This window comes from Eschrichtius robustus, chromosome 12, assembly GCF_028021215.1.
Source record: "Eschrichtius robustus isolate mEscRob2 chromosome 12, mEscRob2.pri, whole genome shotgun sequence".
NCBI classification, from domain to species: Eukaryota; Metazoa; Chordata; class Mammalia; order Artiodactyla; family Eschrichtiidae; genus Eschrichtius; species Eschrichtius robustus.
In genome coordinates, this window is record NC_090835.1 from 70,323,841 (window position 1) to 70,348,205 (window position 24,365).

At 39.6% G+C, this 24,365-nt stretch overlaps 1 protein-coding gene across 4 annotated transcripts in view; it reads left to right on the plus strand.

The window, feature by feature from the left end:
* The window catches only part of KCTD20 (potassium channel tetramerization domain containing 20), a 111,705-nt gene that overhangs the window by 59,434 nt on the left and 27,906 nt on the right, over window positions 1–24,365 (plus strand). For 2 of the 4 annotated variants that reach the window (XM_068557366.1, XM_068557365.1), the window contains exon 1: window positions 14,150–14,279. The exons of 1 other annotated variant lie outside the window; for it this stretch is intronic. The gene's annotated coding sequence lies outside the window, so the exon portion shown is untranslated. One more of the 4 variants, XM_068557368.1, reaches the window with a different exon arrangement.

Consider the following 24,365-nt stretch of genomic DNA (forward strand, 5'->3'; position numbering starts at 1 on the left):
GAATAAAATTATTAAATTACTAAATGGGCAAAGTTGACTATCAAGATGTAGTTTTGAGGCGAGAGTCTTATCTGAAAGAGCTAGCTGACAGCCTTACCCATCAGCACATTGTGAAACTGTCATTTTGTACTGGGTGTTCACATGACATTGCTAGATAACTGAGAATAAAATATCTAACCATGGTCTTTTTTTAATTAATTAATTAATTTATTTTAAAATTTTGGCTGTGTTGGGTCTTTGTTGCGGTGCGCAGGCTTCTCATTGCGGTGGCTTCTCTTGTTGCAGAGCACGGGCTCTCGGTGCGAAGGCTTCAGTAGTTGTGGCACGCAGGCTCAGTAGTTGTGGCTCGAGGGCTGTAGAGTGCAGGCTCAGTTGTTGTGGCGCACGGGCTTAGTTGCTCCGCGGCATGTGGGATCTTCCTGGACCAGGGCTCCAACCAGTGTCCCCTGCATTGGCAGGTGGATTCTTAACCAATGCGCCACCAGGGAAGTCCCTAACTGTGGTCTTCTTTTTTTTTTTTTTTTAGAAATTGACATTTTAAAAAATAAATGTATTTATTTTATTTATTTATTTTTGGCTGCGCTGGGTCTTCGTTGCAGCACTCAAGCTTTTCATTGTGGTGGCTTGTTGCGGAGCACGGGCTCTAGGCGCACGGGGTTCAGTAGCTGTGGCACGTGGGCTCAATAGTTGTGGCTCGTGGGCTCTAGAGTGCAGGCTCAGTAGTTATGGTGCACGGGCTTAGTTGCTCCACAGCATGTGGGATCTTCCCAGACCAGGGCTCAAACCTGTGTCCCCTGAATTGGCAGGTGGACTCCCAGCCACTGTGCCACCAGGGAAGTCCCTAACCATGGTCTTTTAAAATAAACAATCGAGAATATTGGACTTTATTTTCCCCAAATAGGTTTTTATTTTAATACAATTATTCCCAAACAATTCTACAGGATGTTATGAGATATTTATTGAAAAATAATCAATGCTAATTATACAGCCGTCTTTCAGTATCCATGGAGGATTGATTCCAGGATCCCCCTTGGATATCAAATCCACAGATGCTCAAGTACCTTATATACCATGGCACTGTATTTACATATAACCTATGCACATCCTCCCATATACTTTAAATCATCTCTAGACTACTTATAATACCTAATACAATGTAAATGCCCTGTAAATAGTTATAAATATAATGTAAATGCTATGTAAATAGTTGACAGTCCACAGCAAATTCAAAGTTTTGCTTGTTGAAACTTTCTGGAATTTTTTTTTCCCGAATATTTTCCATCTACAATCGGTTGAATCCAAGGATGCAGAACCAGTGGATACAGAGAGCCAACTATATTTTTCATCTAAAATTAATTTTTAAATATATCTAAGAAAAACACTATGCTCTTTTATATAGTTGTTAGTATAACTGCCTTTAGAAAATGCTGTGCCTACCTGAAAACTTTAGGAAATCCCAGGATTCTCGAAAGCATAATAATGGGAGGCACATGGAAGCCTAAGCAATCGCTGAGCTGATATATGTTGTCTATTTAATAATCATTGGTTTATGTTGTTAGGTGTCTTATTTCAAAATATATTTATGATATTTTTCACTTAATAAAGTTGTTTTATCTACTTTGTTTGGAGGTTGTTCTAATATAAAGTTTTAAATATATGTGAGTGAAGTTTTTATCATTTCTTGCAGCAACTAATTCATCTATGGATTCATATTTTGCTGTCTATGTGTGGTAGGCTGAATAATGGTCCCCCCAAAGATGTCCACCTCCTAATTCCCAGAACCTGCGAATATTTTCCTTTATGTGGCAAAATGGACTTAGCAGATGTGGTTAAATTAAGGTTGTTGAGAAGCAGAGATTATCCTGGGTTATCTGGGCCTGGCCTAGTCATATAGGTCTTTATAAGAGGGAGGCAAGAGAGTCAGAGTCAGAGAAGCAGATGGAAGCAGAGGTCAGAGTGATTTGAGAAAGGGTCTATCATCACTTCTCAGCCTTTTGGCTAAGATCAAATGTAGAAAGTCTATGAGCCAAGGAATGCAGGCAGCCTCTAGAAGCTAAAAAAGGCATGGACACTGATTCTCTCCTAAAGCCTCCAGAAGGAATGCAGCCCTGCCAACCCATTTTAGACTTTCAACTTCCAGAACCATAAGATAATAAATTTGTGTTGTTTTAGGCCACTCAGTCTATGGTAATTTGAAACAGAAGGAATAGAAAACTTATAAAATATGTTGATTTGAGCACATATTATATTATTGCCAGTACATGATAATTTAAAAAGTGTTCATTATAAAATAAATTTGGGAGATGGACAAGAGTCCATATTATAGTGTTTTCATATCAATAACTAGACAATTATAATAACTAGGATTGTTGAACTCTAAATAACTACTTATTGGTGGCAGCAATACATTAATTATTAAATTATTTTTTAAATTTATTTAACATTAATTTATAAATTAAGCTACAAATCTTTATAGTGAGCAATATATGTTATCAACAATGAAAAACATATATGGACCCCCTACTGAATGCCAGGCTTTACCCTAGAAACTAGCAGTCAACAAGACAGAAATGGTGCCTTCCCTTGTGGAGGTGACAGTCTAGCAGAGGAGATAGGCATATACACTAATTAGAGTCATGGCAGGTGTTATGAGAATCTACCATGGGGAGTGTACCTAACCTAGTCTGGGTGGTCAGGAAGGATTTATCTATGAATGATGTTTAAACGGGGACCTAAAAGATGACTTGGAATTGGCCAGGAGGGAAGATGAGGGAGGGAAAAAGAATGTCTCAGAAAGCTGGGACACCAAATGTAAAAGCCCAGCAGCAGTAAAGAATTCAAGGCATTTGAAGAACTAAAAATAAAAACAGTGAAGGCTTTTCAATTCAAGGTAGTTGAGATCTTCCCCACACCACTTCCCTCAAAAATAAAAAGGAGGGAAAAAACCCCAGAAACACAAATTTCATCTTTATTGAACTGGTAATCACCCCGAACTACAATGCATGAAAATGGAAAATGGATGGAGGGTGATAAAGGACTTAGCAGACCCAAGAAAGGTCGCGACTAAGTGGTGGGGAAGATGAAACCAAGGAGAAGCAAGGCAGGTCACCAGAAGGGACCCTGGAAAGACTCAGGAATTGGAAGCAGGTAAGACACAGGAGGAAATTAGAGGAGCGGAGATGGAAGGAGTGTAGTGCTGAAAAGAGAGATTTGTTTGAAAATCTGTTTAAGAAGTGGTCAGATCCCCAGGTCCTGACTCCACCTGATATAATCAGACTACTACTTTTACCTTCATGTGAAACAAGAAATGTCACCTCTGGAGAAAGTAAGCCTGAGGAGTTCTAGATGTGGGGACACCGGCATAGATCAGAGTGGGAGTGAGACGTCTTACTGAATAAAGAGGAATTAAGTCTGAATCTGAAAATGAGACACCCAGGCCTCTTCTCTTGCTCACATATAGAACTTCACAGCCAAGTTCTACTCTCAAGCAGAAAATAAAGTGTGCTTCTCAGGAAAAATTAACCCTGCCAGAGAAAAGAGCCCTGACATTTAGGGGACCCATAGGAAAAGCCTACAGTGAATCCCTTCAATTGACAAGACTCAAACACACACTCGGGGCACCCAATCAGCTTTTAGGACTTTACTCTTAAAATATAAGTGGACAAAAATCATCAGATACTTCAACATAAAAAAATTAAAAACCTTCAACATGTGAAAATCAGGGGGGAAAGGAATCACAGGAAATAGAGACAATGCAAGGAGCATAAAAATACTTCAAAGAAAGCATAGTATCAGAAAAATATATCCATGAAACAAGAACAGGATGCTAAAAGAAGAAATAATCTAAGAGCAAGAAAGAGCAACTGGAAATTACAAATACCATAATAATTAAAATTCAGTAAAAAATTATATACTGAAAGATAAAGGCAAAGAAATCCTCAAAGTAGAATGGCCTTGGAAATTGTTACAGGTCTGAAAGAATCATGAGAACATTCTGCAAGCTAACTGATCTCTGTTTTACAATTGGTATTATAGGGAGATAAAATGGTGGGCAGATGGGGAGCACTACCCTAGATTAAAAGAGGCTAAAGAAATAAAACAACCAAATGCAATATGTGAACTTTGGATCCTGGTTTAAAAAAAAAAAAAAAAAGGTTATAAAAAAGTGTTCTAAGGTCCTTGCATTGTCCAAGGAGAGGTAAAAGTATAAATTTAAATTTGTTAGAGAGTTATACTTTTTATATGATATAAAATTAGATATATGTGATTATTGGCCTCATTTCTTTACCCAGCATCCACATCTCTGCCATGGCTTCATGAGACTGGGGCAGGAGTGACAGTGTGCTAGTTCTAAACCTAGGCCCGAAGAAGCCTGATGTGTTTCTGCTTGCCCTTTTGCATCTCTGCCATCTCCAAGGGAAGAGTTTTCCCTGGGTAACTGCTGCCCTTCAGACTGAGCATCAGAAAGAGTGCAGAACAAAAGACAGTAAAACATCAACAGGCTAAAATTAGAGATTCTTTTTTTACCCTGCCTTTCTCCCAGAGAAAGAGAATTAGCGCTTCTTTATTCCACTCCCTATTTTCCAAATTTTCTAAGGAGCATAAGTTAGTTTCATTCTCAGAAAGAAAAAAAAAGTTCCTAAAGAAATGAAATCACAAATTCTTTTTACAGAGTAATGCATATTTGTTTCTCCCAAGAAATGAATTTATCAGAGTGCCTTGCACACAGTGGATGGGCAATAAATATTTGTAGAATGAAAAAAGGAACTCCCTTAACTCACCTCTCCTGGCTTCTGCTGCGATTCTCTTTGTTCTCAGCCTTTCTCTCCCTTCTAAGACTAGCTTCCTCCCTCTCCCACTCCCAGTTTCTCTCTCCCTTTCTGATTCCTCCTTCTCCTTCCCTACCTCTTTGTCATTCTCTCTTTTCCTTCTGCCTAACTCTAACTTTCTCCTCCTATACTTCTCTCCTTTCCTTTTTCCTTCCCCCTTTTTTCTTTTTAATTTGATATTGCCTCCCCCTTTCTTTTTTCTCTCCTTTCCCCTTCTCCTTAATTGGGATTTCTCCTTCTTAGCTAGACATAATAAATAGTTATTTATTATGTTTATTGAAAGTGTATTATTTATAGAAATTTATCCTGTTTTTAGCATTTAAATAATTTTAAAATGTAAAAATATATCTGTATGTGTACTTAATTTTTAGGAGCGATTTTAGTAACACATTAAAAACTAAATTAAGTTGCTTTTTAATTATGTGTGACTCTCCTTTGACTTTTCAGTGGTTCAGTTGTTCTGGTAGAAGAGTTTCACCACCCTTATTTATTTATTTATTTATTTATAAATTTTTAATTAATTAATTTATTTATTTATTTTTGGCTGTATTGGGTCTTCGTTTCTGTGTGAGGGCTTCCTCTAGTTGCGGCAAGCGGGGGCCACTCTTCATCGCGGTGCGTGGGCCTCTCACTATCGCGGCCTCTCTTGTTGCAGAGCACAGGCTCCAGACGCGCAGGCTCAGTAGTTGTGGCTCACGGGCCTAGTTGCTCCGCGGCCTGTGGGATCTTCCTAGACCAGGGCTCGAACCCGTGTCCCCTGCATTGGCAGGAAGATTCTCAACCACTGCGCCACCAGGGAAGCCCACCACCCTTATTTTTTTATTTTTTATTTTTTTATTTATTCTTTTTTTTTTCCTTTTTTGGCTGCATTGGGTCTTCATTGCTGTGCACCGGCTTTCTCTAGTTGCGGCGAGCGGGGGCTACTCTTCATTGCAGTGCGCGGGTTTCTCACTGCGGTGGCTTCCCTTGTTACGGAGCACAGGCTCTAGGCAACGGGCTTCAGTAGTTGTGGCTTGTGGGCTCTAGAGCGCAGGCTCAGTAGTTGTGGCGCACGGGCTTAGTTGCTTCGTGGCACGTGGGATCTTCCCGGACCAGGGCTTGAACCCCTGTCCCCTGCATTGGCAGGCGGATTCTTAACTACTGCGCCACCAGGGAAGCCCCAACCACCCTTATTTTATACCTTTTCAAAAAAAGGAAATGTTTGGGGTTTCCCTGGCAGTCCAGTGGTTAGGACTCTGCACTCTCACTAACGAGGGTCTCAGAACAAAAATCCCACAAGCCAAGCAGAGCGGCCCCCCAAAATAAACCTTAAAAAAAAAAAAAAAAAGAAATGTCCTCCAGTGACCTTCAAATCTTCAAAAGTCTCCTTACTTGGACAGACAATATTTTCACATGTAACCGAGGTCATCTTTCGGAACTCTTGGAGCCTAGGCCAAATTCCACTTCCTGACCCACCTTCCCATATATATTTCTCTCCAAGTAGAATCAGTTTACAATGAGCATTTTGGGCAAACTTGAAAGAAAATAAATCACAATCATGCATTGGTCACTGATCCTCTTAAGACCTTAGATTCCTTCTCATCAAGTGAAAAACTTGGCACTGATGATTTCTAAGGCCCCTTTCACATTTGGCATTTCATGACTGAATCCTAAAGAATGGAATTTCTAAAAGGGAAACATGAGGCCCAAAGGGTGGATTTTCTAAGGAATCCTAGAATTTCAAAGCTTGAAATTGCTCTCTTCAACCTTGTTCATATATTACTATCATGTGATTAAAAATCAAAGAGCAGCTAAGGAAGGACGCAGTAATTCCTAATAATTCCTTCCAGATCCAGCCTAGGAGGGTGTGTGTGTGTGTGTTTGGCAACCTCTTAAGAATTAGAATCTATGAGGGTACTTACTGTACTGTTAAAAAAAAAGCGCTAAGAAAAGGATATATTTGATAGAGAAGCAAATGTCCCCTTAAGAAAAGATGTTAAATTCTCTTTAAAATAATAACTATTGTTGTCAATTATTATGAATAAAAGGGGAAAATATTGAAAATATCTTGTCACTATAAAATATTTTTATTTTCATTCAAACTGCATCATAAATGTTAAGGAAACCTATATATATATATATATATATATATATATATATATTATTGGAGTATAATTGCTCTGCAATGTTGTGTTAGTTTCTGCTGTACAATGAATTGAATCAGCTACATGTATACCTATACCTCCTCCCTCTTGGACCTCCCTCCCACCCCCCACCCCATCCCACCCATCTAGGTCATCACAGAGCACCAAGCTGAGCTTCCTGTGCTTTATAGCATGTTCCTGCTAGCTATCTATTTTACGCATGGTAGTGTATAAACTAGTATATTTTGATATACAAACAATTTACAATTGACATTAAGGAGGTCAATTTTATCTCACAAAAAAGTCTTTCAGTGTTCCTTGTAAAGATAATGTTGGTTTGGATGGAGTGTGTATATAACATTAATACTAATAGAGCCTTAAAATTTTCTAGTGCTTTGAGGTTATAAAATACTTTCGTATACATTTTGATTATGTTTTCTTCCTTCCACATCCTCATGGCAGAGGTAGGTCAGTTATCTTACAGTTGGGAAACCCAAGCTTATGGGTGACTTGCTCAGTAACTGGTGGAATGGCCTCAAACTGAGGTCATCTGGCTCTTTTTCCCATGTTTTGTTTTTTGTTTTTTCACCACGTCATACTGCCTTATGAATCTGATGCCACTTCATGTTTCTATACTTCCTTTTCATGTACCTTGTACATTCACAAACATTGACTTATTTCCAGGTAGGCGTCACAACTCCAAATAAGCAAGGAGAACAGTTTGTTTGGGCTCCTTGTTGACAAGCAGAAGAAACCTTTCTGAATTTGCCTAGTTCCCATTATTTATCTTATTGTTCATCTGTTTGTTTTTCATTACAAAGTTTCTCAGAGAGCAAAGTTAAGGGGCCAGGACACATGCTTTGGTAAACAGATTTTGTCTTTTTTTCAGTTATTGAAAGTTTGGCGAAAGGAGGAAGTGTGATGTGAACAAAGTAAAAGAACCTGGAGGTTTTATGTGTTGGCTCAGTGGGTGACAGGAATCTGTTTTGTGAGCCTAAATGTCACTGGTTCAAATCCTAGTTTGAAGAATGTATATTTTGGGGCTTGTCTTTTTGTTTGCTTTTTCAAATGCAGTTGTGGTTTTTTTAAAAATATTTATTTATTTATTTATTTGGTTGTGCTGGGTCTTTTAGTTGTGGCAGGTGGGCTCCTTAGTTGTGGAATGCAAAAACTCTTAGTTGCGGCATGCATGTGGGATCTAGTTCCCTGACCAGGGATCTAACCCAGGCCCCCTGCATTAGGATTGCAGAGTCTTAACCACTGTGCCACCAGGAAAGTCCCCTCAAATGCAGTTTATTTAAAACACATGTAAGGGTAAAAAAAAAAAAACTTCCCAGCATTCTCAGTATTGGGTTCAAGAATGAGACTTGTGGGGACTTCCCTGGTGGTCCAGTGGTTAAGAATCCACCTTCCAATGAAGGGGACGTGGGTTTGATCCCTGGTAGGGGAACTAAAATCCCACATGCTGCGGGGCAACTAAGCCCGCGGGCCTCAACTACTGAGCCCTCTGAAGCCCACACACTGCAACGAAGAGGCCACGTGCCACAACGAAAGATCCCGCATGCCACAACGAAGATCCCGCATGCCGCAGCTAAGACCTGACACAGCCAAGTAAATAAATTAAAAGAAAAAAGAATGAGACTTGTGTGTTCGTAAACACGGGCACTGTGAGCGGTCAGAGCTGGTGCACCAGATTGGAAGGTCAGAGTCTGTTTGTAAACTGATAACAAGAGTAATGAGAGATGAACATATCATCAGTTTACACACAGCCTCTGCTGAAGCCCAGGCTAACATGTACATTTTCTGACTCCCCATTCTGAACCCCACAGGACTTCTATTTACAGAGGTTTATTTGATTCTTGAATCTCAAGTTGAGCATTCTCTTCTATGTACTTTGAAAAAGTCACAGAGGGACTTCCCTGGCGGCACAGTGGTTAAGAATCCGCCTGCCAATGCAGGGGACACGGGTTCGAGCCCTGGTCCGGGAAGATCCCACATGCCGTGGAGCAACTAAGCCCGTGAGCCACAACTACTGAGGCTGTGCTCTAAGAGCCCGTGTGCCACAACTACTGAAGCCCACGGGCCTAGAGCCCGTGCTCCGCGACAAGAGAAGCCACCGCAATGAGAAGCCCGCGCACTGCAACCAAGAGTAGTCCCCGCTCTCCGCCAACTAGAGAAAGTCGGTGCGTAGCAACGAAGACCCAACGCAGCCAAAAATAAATAAATAATAAAATTAAAAAAAAAAAAGTCATAGAATTCTGAGATGAATTGTCTTGGCATGTGGGTGGGAAAGGGAGGGAGTTCATGCCCCCCAACAAAATCTCAGTGGGAAATGTTAATAGATTACTCTCCTGACAGTTATTGGAATTTAACCATTAAGCTTCAAGAAATTGTTTTAGTATCCTTACCTTTCATCATTCCATTTTACCCCTTTTCTCTAACACTCAAAATACACTCTACTACCGACATGTCCATTACCTTCTAAAAAAGGACAATATCTAAATAAAATTCCCCAATTATATTACAATGTGGAATATCTTTCAAAAGTTTTTTAAAGCATTTATTTTTCTTTTTAAAGTAATTTAACCTTAATATTGATATTTTCCCAGGAAACCAAATGGATACATTTGCAAATAGCTCAGTGTGAAGAAAATATATTTCAGCTCTTGGGTAGGACTGGCCTCTAGCTCCAAACTTTTTCTTTAAAAAAATTTTTTAGCACAAAAAAACCCACAGAAACAGAAGACAACACAAAGAAAATGTTTGCCTTAATCACTTATTCTAAAGCAAACACCCTTGTAACTACCACCAGGTCAGAAACAACTTCCCTACCTACCCTTGGAAGCCCCTTCTGTAGTCACTTCCCAGTCACAACTGTTTCACCACCAACAACGGCAGCGAATAAGTAACCATTATCCTAACCTTTACAGTAAACATTTCACTTCCTTTCTCTTACATGGTTTTACCACCCAAATGTTCTCCCCTAGACAGAATAGTTTCCTCCCTACACACATATATACACTTTTTAAAAACTTGAGATATCTTTTGTCTTTTTTTTTTCAACTTTACGATTTTTCTCCTGAAGAAAAGAGGACTTTTGACCTGTAGAGTCCCCCGCAGTCAGGACTTTGCAGATTGCATGATCACGGTGCAGTTCAACATGTCCCTCTGTTCTCTGTTTCCTACGAATTGGCAGCTGGATCTCAAGTCTAGACCCGATTTAGGTTCGATCCCTGTAGCAGCATTTTAGGTGTGGTCTTCCCTCAGGAGGCACATAATGTCTAGTTCTCTCTCTTTTTATGATCTTAGGAGCTGTTGATGCATAATGCCTATATCTATTAATTCACAGGGGTTTGCAAAAGTGGGATATTCTATCATTTCTTTTTTACTTAATAGTGGAATATTTTGATGTAGATTCACTTCCCCTTATCTCCTATTTGGTTACCCAAATAACCAAACTTAACTTTTTTAAGTTCCCTTAGAGGAGAGATCCTGCAATCATCATCAATGTAACTCTCTTGGGGTCCTACACCTTTGGACTGTGGCTATATGTTTGTTGAATTTGCAGATGAAACAATCCCTATAAATGAGACTAAAAGGCATAGTGAAGTTTTATGTAAAGCAGATGTACATTAATAAAGATTTAGTAGAAAATTCCAGCCACTAGAAACTTAAAATTCTTGCTTCTCTGGTTGATTATGTACTCAAGGTCCAGTCTGTTTCCTGCTGGTCATAAAGCTTTGTGACTTTCATGAAGAGATTGTTAATGAAGGTGAACTGATGAAAGTGAAGTGAAAAAGATTCTTGTGAATCTACTTTGGGTCAATATACAGGGTTCTGGCCCCCCTCTAAAAAGTCAAAAATTAAATAATTTACATCTGTATTTATATTTCATCTATATTTGAGCACAATTTTGGACTTCCAAACAAAAGTGATTCTTTCAAAAAGTCTCATTTGATATGTCTGCAGTGATCTAGAGATTATACAACCTAAAGCATTTTAAAAATTGTTTTTGCAAATGTAATTATTTTGAGAGAGTTCAAAAATCTTGGGATTTGGGGGTTGTTTTTATATTTACTACATATGAAGTAGTATGCAGAAAGGATAATTAGTTTTTTATATGATAATTGATAATAGCTATTACTTTAAAAATATTTTCATTCTAAGACAAGTCAACCTTAAATTAGTTGGTTTGTGTTAACAGCTGATGACATTTAAGGTGCCACCTGGAAGTGCTCAGTTCACCTGAAAGCAGTTAGGTGGAGCTGCCGAGCAAGAACTTTGGGGTCAGATGGTCTGAGTTCTCAGCCCACCAGCACCACTTAGTAGTTTAATGACCTTAGTTACTTTACTTGTTTATGTCTTGTTTTCCTCATTTGTGAATCTGAGTAGTAAAATCTATCTCCCAGGTGTCAACCAAAAAATAATGCAGGAGGCTGCAGATAAGAAAAGTTTATTTGGGGCCTTAAGAATTACAGTTGGGGAGACACAGATTTGGGTAACCCTAAAGGAGTGTTCCTGGGAAGAAAAGGAATCAGGGGCTTATAAAGACAAAAAGCCACGAGGTTGTTAAAAGTTGCCTTGCGAGAACTGTGATTGACTCCGACTCCAGTGACACAATATTTGTCCTTAAGGAATCATGAGTTTTTTTAAGGTAAGGGTCCAATAAGTAGACAGACTGTCAGGAGTTTCTGTCAGATGCTCTGGATTACTTCATCAGGTCAAAAGGTCAGATTCCATCCAGACCAGCCATGCATAAATCACACTTCCTTAATGGCCTCCTGGCTCCATTTTAGAGAGCTCTCTTAGCAATACCAACTTCATTTTGATTTTCCTTTCACACAGGGCTGTTGAGAAATTTAAGTCACATGAAATATTGGGAAAAGTGCTTTGTAATATTTACTGGTAGTAGATGTTATATTTAAGGAACTTAAATAACTCAGTTAATCAAATAAACTGAATTGGCCATTATGACAACTGAAAATTTCAGGCCTCCCAATTTGACATTAGAGAGGTTTCAGCTCCAGGGACTTCCCTGGTGGTCTGGTGGGTAAGACTCCACACTCCCAATGCAGGGGGCCCGAGTTTGATCCCTGGTTGGGGAATTAGATCTTACATGCATGCTGCAACTAAGAGTTTGCATGCTACAACTAAAAGATCCCACTATGCCACAGCTAAGACCCGGTGCAGACAAAATAAATAAATATTTTTAAAAATAATAATAAAGAAAGGTTTCAGCTCCAGATACATCTGAGAGATTCAGATTTTGGAGATGCATTAAATTAGAAATAAAATGGTAAAAATCAGCATACACCTCTGCTTTCTGTGACTACATTTTTCATACTCCATCTCCTTGATGTCTACCCAAAATAAGTACCAGGACTGATATGCTTTTCATTATATGATATTAGAGACAAAAATAGAACCATTTAGTCTTGACTGATTAAAAGACACAGTAGTTAGCCTAATTCTCCAACGTTGGGGACAGATTTTTATATATTACAAATCTGCAGAGAGAAACCCTTCCAGAAAGGAAGAATTTGTTTCAAGAACTGTCTTGCATGAACATCAGAAAAGTTTTTTCTTCCTTTTGACTCAGAGGATGTAACGTTGTGCTTTATAGAAATGGAAATAAAGGCATTAGTTTGAATAATTCCCTATATTACTTTGGTTGTAAAGTTTGGATCCTATAACACATTCAAATTGGTTTATATTTAGTTTTACTATTGAACACTGTGACAGAGACAATGCTGTGTTCATCAAATCCTTTTTCTTGTTCATTTTTCCTCAGCACACAGGAAGTTATACCTCCTAGCCTTCTTAGAGTCAAGTCAGGTTTGGCCGGGTGACTAGTTCAGGCCAATGAAATGTCAGCAGAAGTGAAAGGTCCACATCCGGAGGAGGCAAAGAAAAGCCCTTGCAGGATTCTCCAGTCTAGCTCTTCTGGCATCCCTGATGTGAAACCTTGCGTTGGGTTGGCAGAGCCAGGGATGGAAGCAGCTGGGAATGCTGTGTCACCACGTGAAGGTGAGCTGCCCTGTAGAGTCACCTGACCTACTAGTGACCTACAGGTGACTAGTGCAGCACCTAGCCCATCCTGATTCAAACACAGTACTGGATGTTTTACAGTCATTGTAAGTGAAGTGAAAGAATAGAAATGGGGACTGACCCTCTACACCTCTAAGATAAAATTACAATGAACAAATTTATAGCTTCAGTTTTTTAAAGTTGTTGCCCTTAATGAGGCAATTTTACTATACAAGTATCTGGCAACCATTTGCAACCTACTGGAATGAGATATTTTCTTATATTCCTTCCATTTCAAACCTAATCATAATCATTAGCCCCAAATTAGTTTTTAGACTCTTAAGTAATGAAAAAGAAGTCGACTCAAAATTTAAGAAATCGTGCTATTATTAACCTAATTGGTTTTCAACAATTTTAAAACAAAATAGTTTGCATAATCAGTATAACTTTTTATTTAACTAGTATAACTTTTTATTTAACTAGTATAACTTTTATAAGTACAAAAACCAGTAGAAATCATGACAGAAAGGACTGATGCTATTTCTTTCCTTTTACGCTTTATAGGTCATGGACTATACATAGATAATTTTTTGAGTGTTGAAATATTTTACTAGTAACAACCAATTTTCCAATAATTTGCTTCAGGTTGATTAAAAATGTGTAATTCAGCTTTGTTTGCTATACTACGTAGTTTCCTTAAACTCAAGGTTTGAGAAAAACGTGGAGTTTCCCCCCCTCCTCTAGGTCAGAATATATATCCAGGAGAGGGATTTCCAAGCAAAAGGTGTTTAAGGAACTCCATTATTCTCACTACCTCCTCCCCTCAGATGTATATAAAGATCCGGGCTCCACAATTTTCTAAAAGCATTGGCTGTCCCGGGGCTGCGCGAGCTTGTTTCACAATTCAGATAACTACTAACTTTTCCGTTTCAGACTTCTAATAATTGAAAGAGGGTATCCGCAGCTCAGAAATCGATCTGCCGTGGCTGTGCAGCTGTGAGAGCGTCCTCCGTGCGACGGTGGGGCGTGTCGGGAAGGAAAAGGGACACCCTGCTGCGCGCGGCCCAGGGGGCTGGCCGGAGCCCGGCCTTCCCGGCGTGCCCCGCGCGCCGAGGGGGGACTCTTAACGTGAAGCGCCGGGTGACTCAGCCGCGTGGCCGCGCGGGCCGGGGCTGGGGCTGGGGGGGCGTGCGCCGCTGCGGCCCGGGCGGTCCCAGCGGCGGCTGCTCGTGGCGCCGTGTGCGCGCGCCTCCCGGGCGGATTCGGACCCCGACTGCGAGAGCGCGGCTGGGAGCTTCAGGTAAGTGGCGGCATGAGACCGTTCGCCTCGAAGACCCGGCGGGCCTAGTGCGGCAGCGGGCCTGGCCCCGGAAGGTGCCTTTGTGTCGGGGGTAGGGGCCCGACTCCTCAGGACGCCGACTCGTCAGGACGCCGACTCGTCAGGACGCCGCTCGGGCGGTAGCCCGCCGGTCGGACCCCCAGTTTGAAAGCCCGCGGGGCTACAGTCATCTCGAGGCACAACGTTGGCTAATGGGTTCCAGGCGCCAGTTTCCGTGCTGAGGGTAAAGCTTGGTAATCCGGGGAAGAAGGGGGGTCGCCTTGGGTGGAAATCGTCAACACAGTCGTGGGGACAGCTAAAGTATAACTTGACTTTCCTGCAGGCCTTTGGTGTTTTTAATCCCAACAGAAGAGAAATGATGAGAGCCTCGGAGTGTTTATTGATAAAACATTTGCAGACGTGTTTTTTCTGGCAGTTAATTGAATTCATTAAAAATTAGGTAGTTGGTCGGACTTCTGGCTCTTTGCACCCCTGCTTCAGTCTTCCTTCTCTGCCACCCACAAATTACTAGCTTTCATCAGTGCCTCTGAGTGCAAAAGAGCTGGGGGAGCCTGAACTGGTAATTTTCTTTTAAATAAAACCTTACTTTTTATAGCGTTCAGTGTTTTCAGGTTTACAAGCCTAGTTCTGCACTATCAAAAAAAAAAAAAAAAAAACTCTTCTATTTTGGAGTTTGTGATTCTTTCTGAAAATTCTTGGATTGATCCGATTTATTTTTAAACGAGAAACCAGTGAACAAACTAACAGGATAAACAGACTGTGAGGAACAGTTTAACCAGTTTATGAAAGTGCATTTTCCAGGCCCTTTAATTGTGCCCCTGTTAGCTGTTAAACAACTAGCTGCAGCTGTTACCTGAGAAATTAAGGTTCTTTTTTTTAATGGTCCCCCAAACAGTGTTGTAGTTATAGCAGTTGAATTTGAAGAATCCGGTTGAAGAACTCCACCCTTAACTCCTCTTCCTCACCCACCGACCCAAATTCTGGGACAGTAGTTCTCAAACATAAGTTTGCTCCTTAAAAGTACCAACACCCCTCCCAGAAATTTTTTTTATAATTTTTAAAATTGTTTATACAATTTTTAAAGGTTACTTTCCATTTACAGTTATTACCAAATATTGGCTCTACTCCCCATGTTGTACAGTACATCCTTGAGCCTTACACCCAATAGTTTGTACCTCCCACTCCCCCAGCCCTGTATTATTCCACCCCCACCCGGTAACCACTTGTTTTTTCCCTGTATCTGTGAGTCTGCTTCTTTTTTGTTATATTCACTGGTGTGTTGTATTTTTTTAGATTCCACATGTAAGTGATATCATACAGTATTCGTCTTTCTCTGACTTTTCACTTAGCATAATGCCCTCCAAGTCCATCCATGTTGCTGCAGATGGCAAAATTTCATTCTTTTTTTATGGTTGAGTAGTAGTCCATTGTGTGTGTGTGTGTGTGTGTATTCTACATCTTTATCTATTCATCTGTTGATGGACACTTAGGTTGCTTCCATATCTTGGTAATTGTAAAGAATGCTGCTGTGAACATTAGGGTACATGTATCTTTTCCAATTAGTGATTTTGTTTTTTTCAGATATATAGCCAGGAGTGGAATTGCTGGGTCATATGGTAGTTCTCTTTTAGTTTTTTGAGAAACCTCCATACTGTTTTCCACAGTGGCTGCACCAATTTACATTCCCACCAACAGTGTACGAGGGTTCCTTTTTCTCCACATCCTTGCCAACATGTTTTATTTGTGTTCTTTTTGATGATAGCTGTTCTGACAGGTGTGAGGTGATATCTCATGTGGTTTTGATTTGTAGCTCTCCCAGAAATTTGATTCTAGAGATCAGTGATGGGTTTCCGAGTGTGCATTTTAAGCAAGCACCCCCTCCCTTGGTCTGTTATTGGTGATCCAGGGACCACACTTTGAGAAACACCAAAATAGGGCTGGCCTGAGAATTTTTAGAACTGCCCAACTTCCTTATCCCTTTATTGATTTACTCTCCCCTGCCCCCTAACCAATTATAAGCCAAGAAAATCTGACTCTTTGGAAGGAAACTTTAGAAAAGATAGTGCTTTCTTGGACTCTGACACCAGGGTAGGAAATACTTTCATACATATTGCCTTAGAGATGGTCCGTGCCTGTTAATCTGTCCTTTTACCTTCTGGGAGCTGCTTCCAGTAGCATCAGCTCATAAGTTATGCCATTAGGCCAAATCTTTCCCCCTCCCAACTAATTTAGTCTCCTTCCCCCTAGAACCAGGACAGCCAATGCCTTGTATTTCCCATTGCCTTGAGCTCTCAGATTTCCTGATATGTAGCAGTACCAGTAGCATTTATGAGGACTTTCAGGTCATCTGAACATTAATTCAGTCATCAGATACGCCAGTAATGCCTGTTTTGTGCACAGCACTGTAGTAGACCATTTTAGCAACAACATTGCAAAGATGTCACAGAGTTGCCTTGCTCCCTTGAGGTAGATATGAGGGCTGGATAACCTCTGCTCCCAAAGCTTTTTGTTTCTTAGTTCTTCTTCAAATAGATGTGTAGGGATGAGATTAGAGTTAGACTGTGTGTTTCTGACTTTTTTTCTGTCTTTGGTTTCTTCTTGGCATCTCATTTTTCTTACTAATCTTTTCTGTTGATTCACAAAATACCATGTCTTCCCTTCTATAGCCCTGGGCTTTCCGATTATTGTGTCTTCCTCTGCCCCTGAATCTGAACATGCCTACTCCTCCTTGGCTAACTGGAGTAAAAAGTTTAGGGAAGTTGTTGGCATACTGAATGATTTCTAGTTGGAAGACCCAGAGTCATGGAAATATGAGGCTTAGAGCTATAAGGGAACCTATTACAAATTTATCTATTGCAATCCTCCTGCCTTTTAAGATGAGGAATCTGAGAGATGAGACAGCAGAGTGAGGACTCCTGGCTCCTAGCCCAGTGTTCTTTCCACTAAATCATCTCAAGAAAAATGCTTCAAAAATGGAAAAGGTTGGGCTTCCCTGGTGGCGCAGTGGTTGAGAATCCTCCTGCCAATGCAGGGGACACGGGTTCGAGCCCTGGTCTAGGAGGATCCCACATGCCGCGGAGCAACTAGGCCCGTGAGCCGCAACTACTGAGCATGCGCGTCTGGAGCCTGTGCTCCGCAACAAGAGAGGCCGCGACAGTGAGAGGCCCGCGCACCACGATGAAGCGTGGCCCCCGCTTGCCACAACTAGAGAAAGCCCTCGCACAGAAACGAAGACCCAACACAGCCATAAATAAATAAATAATTTAAAAAAGGGAAAAGGTTTAGAGAAGTTCAGTTATAAGTAGATAAAGAAAACTGAGAGACTTTCACATGAGTACAGAAGCAGTATTTGGAAAAATGGAGATTGAAGGAGAGTATGTTCTAACCACATAAATCAGGAAGAGTGGGAACACTAAAATAAGGAACTCTGAAGCTTGGAATAAGTAGTAATAGAACAAATAAGAGCAAATAGTTATCTTGTAATCCCAAGAAATGTTATGAACTCGGTATTTTTTTTTTAATTCGGTAAAGGTTAAAGTAAGTACATTGGTGAATTTTTATTAAATGTTAGATGTTTGAGCAATGTCCAGAATCTTTTGAAGTTGTCGCATAACTGTACTGTTGTCCTTACCCAAGTTATTAGGTATCTCTGTGGGAGACAGACTATAAGACTGATCTAACTGCTAATCTGATTCAATATACTTCTTATGAAAAATGAGATTATTGGAATAGTATATGCATTTCTAGAATCATAGGAAGGAAAGAAGTATGGATGAAAGAAGAGAACCCTTTGCTATTTTTGCTTAGAGTCCCCAAAGTAGACATTGTTTTTTGTTTTTTTTGAATAAATTTATTTATTTATTTATTTTTGGTGGCATTGGGTCTTTGTTGCTGCGCCCAGGCTTTCTCTAGTTGCGGCGAGCAGGGCCTACTCTTGCAGTGCGTGGGCTTCTCTTTGTTGTGGAGCACGGGCTCTAGGCGCGCGGGCTTCAGTAGTTGTGGCATGCGGGCTCTAGACCGCAGGCTCAGTAGTTGTGGCGCATGGGCTTAGTTGCTCCGCGGCATGTGGGATCTTCCCAGACCAGGGCTCGAACCCATGTCCCCTGCATTGGCAGGTGGATTCTTTTTTTTTTTTTTTTTTTAATTTTTATTTTATTTAATTTATTTTTTTGGCTGCGTTGGTTCTTTGTTGCTATGCGTGGGCTTTCTCTAGTTGCAGTGAGTGGGGGCTATTCTTCGTTGTGGTGCGCAGGCTTCTCATTGCGGTGGCTTCTCTTGTTGTGGAGCATGGGCTCTAGGCGCGCGGGCTCAGTAGTTGTGGCTCGCGGGCTCAGTAGTTGTGGCTCATGGGCTCTAGAGCGCAGCAGGCTCAGCAGTTGTGGTGCACGGGCTTAGTTGCTCCGTGGCATGTGGGAGCTTCCCGGGCCAGGGTTCGAACCCGTGTCCCCTGCATTCGCAGGCAGATTCTTAACCACTGCACCACCAGGGAAGCCCGGCAGGTGGATTCTTAACCACTGCGCCACCAGGGAAGTCCATCCCAAAGTAGACATTGTTGGATTGTTCTTGTATATTCATGAAAGTAGAATTAGAAATAGTAAGGACTTAGTAATTAGTAGACATTGTTATGTTCCAGACACTGTGCTAAATGTTTTTACATCCATTGCCTCATTTCATTATCTCCGTTTTATAGCCAAGGAATCTAAGACACAAAGAGCTTAAGTTTGCCCAAAGTCATACAACATGTAAGTGGCAGAGCCAGCATTCAAATTTAAACTGACTCCAAAGCCATTACAATTTATGCTCAATAGTGCCCTCATTATACTTCATTGGGCAGTGGTTAAGAATGTGGGCTTTGGAGCCAATTTTTCCTGGGTTTAAGTCTTAGTGCCTTCATTTACTAGCTTGGATATTCATCAGTTTCTGTGTCTCCGAAAAAGAGGTTGTTATAGTACCTACCTCAGAGGGTTATTAGGATTGGGTTAATTCATGTAAAATGCTTTGATTTGCACCTGACTATTGTGAGTTCTCAGGAGATGCTGGCTGTTAACTGTTTTTTTTTTTTAATATTTTAATTTAAGATATTTTCTTTAGATTCAGATTTCAGATTCAATGTCCTTTCCAGCATTGAAATATTAAGGCTTTTATGATAAGTATAGATATAAATTAAACTTCATCTCTGTTCTTACTATAACATGGGGGCGGGGCTTACTAACATTTTGGAAAGCACTGGGGTGTAGTAGAAAGATCTGTGACATGATTTGGTTAAGAAAGTTCAACTTCCTTAGAATAAAACAACTAATGATCTACACTTCTATATGAAGATCACAGTCCATACCTTAAAACCATGTAAGACGCCTGCATTGTGTTTGCCCTAAATTACTCTTTTTTTGTGAGAGAGGGTAAAATTTAATTTTTGCAGTTGTATCTGTGTATTAGTTTGCTAGGACTGTCCTAACAAAGTACCACAAACTGTGTGGCTTAAACAACAGAAATTTATTTTCCCACAATTCTGGAGGCTGGAAGCCCAAGTTCAAGGTGTTGGCGGGGTTGGTTTCTTCTGAGGCCTCTCTCCTTGGCTTGTAGGTGGCTGCCTTCTCCTCCCTGTGTCTTCACATGGTCAGTCTTCCCTCTGTGCCTGTGTGTCCTCATCTCCTCTACTTAAAAGGACACCAGTTGTACTGGATTAGGGCCCACCCTAATGACTTCATTTACTCTTAATCACCTCTTTAAGGCCCTATTTCCAGTCACATTCTGAGGATTTAGGGTAATGGACTTCAACATATGAATTTTGAGGGAAACACAATTTAATTTATCTCATAACAATCTGTTTAGGGAATTAAATGTCAGGTAATCTGAATGCTCCATTGTCGTTATTGTTGAGCACCCTCTGATTTGGGATTCGAGCATCATCCTTTATCCTGTGCCTACCCACCTGTCCTACCTTCTCCCTGTTCCTTAGAACCATGCTTGCTGTTGAGTACCCTAAGAAGCACACCATGCCTCCACATTAAGCCCTTGTGTTGGATTTAAAGCTACCAAGATTATTCTGTCATCCTATTGAATAATCTGCTTGAGAAACTATTTCATGTTTTTAACCTGAATTCCTAATTTGTCTTATATTCCTAATATTTCTTCTTTAATCTAGATGGGAAAATTTTTAAAAATTACCAGATCTCTTTAGTAATATATCATTTTCTTCTGAAACTTTAAAAAATTTCTTTTAAACTGTTCTAAGCTTTAAAAATACTCCAACATTTTCTTGAAGAGTTCCATGTTTTTACAGGTACATTTTCCTTTCTCATTTTAAAAGTAATAACACATTCATTTTAGAGACTTTGGCATACTCAATAAAACAATTTTTAAAAATCACATATGATAAGCCTACAATTAAGGGAGAATAGTTGTTTATATGTTTAATATTTTTTTCTATGACTATATTTATTGTTTCAACCTGCCCTTTTTAAGTCTAGTTTATCTATACTGTTTCATGCTATTTTAGTGATTATTCTAAAACTTTTTTAGCCTTTCAACGTGGTGAATTATATTGATTTTAGAATGTTAAGTCAACCTTTGCCATATGTATTATCCTTTTTGATGTATCTGGGTTTGATTTTTTAATAATTTGTATAGGATTTTGTGCTTATGAGAAAAAGTCATCTGTAATGCTTTTTGGTAATGTTCTTGTCAAGTTTTGGGTCAGTGTTATGCTGGCCTCAGAAAATGAATTGGGATATAGGCCCTCTTTTTCTGTTCTCTGGAAGCGTTTGTATAAGATTGATGTAATTTCTTCCTTAAAGGTGTGGAAGAATTTGCTAGTCAAGCCACTTGGTCCTGAAGTTTTCTTTAAAGGATGGTTTTAATTATGTAGTATGGTTCTGTGTAGTATTTATATATCATCAAAATAATCTATGTCATCTATCTATTTGTATATAAATATACACACATATATATTAAGCTGCTTATTGAAGGGAGTTGGTGTATACATTGTGGAGACTGGACTAGGCCATCAGGAATGGCAGGCTGGGACTCTTGGGCAGGAGTTGAAGCTGCATTCCAGTCAAATTTCTTCTTCCTCAGAGAAACCTCAGTTCTGCCCTTAAAGCCTTTCAATTGGTTGGATCAGGCCCACCCATATTATCTAGGATAATCTTCCTTACTTAAACTAAAATGATTAAAGACTTTAATCACATCTACCAAATACCTTCACAGTAACACGTAGATTAGTGTTTGATTGAATAACTAGGACTGTAGCCTCGCGGGTTGCCGTATAAAACTGACCATCACAGCTTCTCTGCAGTCTTGGCTATCTTACTAGTTGTCTAATGCCTTCAAACAGATGGGGTTTTTTTTTGGTTTTTGTTTTCTGTTTTACCCATCCCATTCTGATGGATGCATTATTCCAGGGCATAGGACTTGCCAATGCGTGGAAGTCACGGTGGGTGTGGGGAGAAGGCAGACTTCAGCTTGGCGCAAGGGAAAAAAAAATTTTTTTCCCTTGAGGATTGCTGGCCACCAATAGGGTGAGCTAAGCAAGAGATTCTTTATTGGGGGATATTTTTAGGTAGACTGGACTGAACTAATAAAAGTGTTTTTGTAGCCCTAGATGGAAGGTGATTGGGACCCAGATTTTTTTTGAGATTTATGATTGGTAAAATTGTGGGGGGAAATTGGGAGCCCATCATCAGGTTGCCAGCCTTTTAGGACATTAAAAAAAAAATCTGACTATCATTTTCTGTCACCATTATGTTGTAAAAGAAAAGACATTTAATATCAAAAAAGAAGTAAAGATTTAATTTAGGTACCAAGAAAGCATTACACTAATATGTACCATAATTTTCAATTCACATTTTAATATTTTTGAAATCAGGCTATATCTTAAAATCATGTATGTATTTAATATAATAGTGCTTTCCTGAAACGCTGTTATTATATTGATGTCTTAGTCAATGTCAGGTGTCTTAGAACTGGGATAATAATTGTGTGTGTGTGTGCCTGCCCCCATGTGTTACATCATCTCCTTTGCCCTCATTTTTGCTAAGAGTCGGTGAAAACTTTTGATGCTAATTGATACTGGTCCTTGAACCATCTTCTGACACAGTGATTTTGGATTGTCTCCAGAATTTTCAATGTTTGTTCTATTGCTACAGTACTGATCTATGGATCTGTCCCCTAAGACCTTCCGATCTTTTCTTACTGTACCATAACTTAGCTCTTTCTTATAAAATGGCCTACTGTATTGAGTAATACGTTTAAAATTTTTTTAATTGCAGTCCCTTGTACTGTTTAAAGACATTATTGCTAATAGTATATCTTTGGATATTTCCTGGAAGTTTGCCATTAAGTAATCTTTAACAGCTTGTGTATCTCTTCCTATAGAGGGTTTTAGATAATAGCAAGCAGAAGAGTGCCCTGGACATTAGGGACCTCATATGTTGACTGGCTGTTTCTTAGGAGTCATGAGCTTTGCCTGGTCTGTTATGTACCTTGGATTGTTCCTAGCTTAAAGGTGTCGTTAGAATGACCATAACTAGTTGAATCCATGAAAAGATAGAAGCACCTGTGTGGAAATTACAGAATTTGGTCTACCCTGTTTTTAGGTAATAAAGTTGAAAGTTACAGCAGAATTAGGTAAGGTCTTAATTTGAACTCGGGGAACTCAGATTGTAAAATCAACCCCTATCTGGAGTTAATTGATTTAGAGGTCATCTCAAAGCAACTATTTAAACAGAAAAGGTGCTAGGTGTGCCTGTTACTGGCACAGAAAGGTCATATGTCCTGGCTCCACATCTTGGGCTTGAAATCATATCTCCAAACCTGTGAAACTTACGTAGAATTCATGAAGTAAATCAGACCTATAAGGAGAGGCAACGCAGCTTAAGGGTAACATGCATTTGACTCTGCAGCCAGAAGCCTGGGTTTTGAAGCCTGGCTCTACTATTTATTAGTTATGTGACTGTGGGAACTTAACCTCTTTCTTCCTCAGTTTCCTCATCTGTAAATGGGGGTAATAATAGTACCTACTTCATAAAAGTTTTTTTTTGAGTATTAAGTTAAATAATATTTATAAAGTACTTAGAATAATATGTAGCACATGATATATGTTCTCAGTGAAGTTTAAGTCCATCTGGACTTAAGATGGAATGTTTGTGGTGATTTGGCATATTGAAGAATCTCAACTGATTAATTTGATTCCAGTGTAAAATGTGTTCTTGAGTAACTGGGTTTAGATTTGATTATTCATTTAAGGATGTAAGAAAACTTTGCATTTTGAAAGGGTGTTGCAATATTTAAGAACTTCTTGAGATATACTAGATTCAAAAGTTTACTTTTTTAGGATTTACTAAAGGTTTTTTGAGTACTTAAAGATTTGCTTGGGAGACAATTAAAGTGCTAAAACAAGAAAAGAGAACATATTAAGATGATAAGTATAGTTTTAAATGGCAATGTCAAATTTAGGATCGTGGTTTTAGGGGATTAAACTATATTTGTCTTATTTTATATTTTAAACTGAGTAGTGAGTAAAAATGTTATCATTATTTAAGTCTTTTTTTTAATAGGTAATTTGATAAAGTTGTAAAGGAAACTGTTTAAAGGCCTTTAGACAGTTATAAATTAATGTAAGGTCTTAAGTCTTAATTTAAATCCAAGTAACTGTAATATAGTCTCTTCTGGCACAAAAGCTGTTCTTGGGCATAAGTTATATTGACAAAAAGGTACTAAGGGCGGTAAGTTAGGGATGTCAAGTAGAGAAGACAGGAAAATATATCCAAGCAGTTATAATCTTGTCACTACTGTCCTTGTGCTTTTATCTGCCAGCTTGCTAGCCTGGCCTCAGCAATTCATAGAGGAAAATGAAGGAGAAGGGATGTGGAATCAGAGGCGTTACTGCCTTTCTGTGGAATTGGAATGCCTTCTTCTCTCCTTTATCTCTTCTCTTGTTACGGCTTTCTTCCAAGGTAGAAATGAGGAAGAGAAGTGGTTCTGGCAACAGATATCTTCAAATGTTATGCCTTGCCCAACTTGTGTAGTTTTTTTGCCTTAAATTCT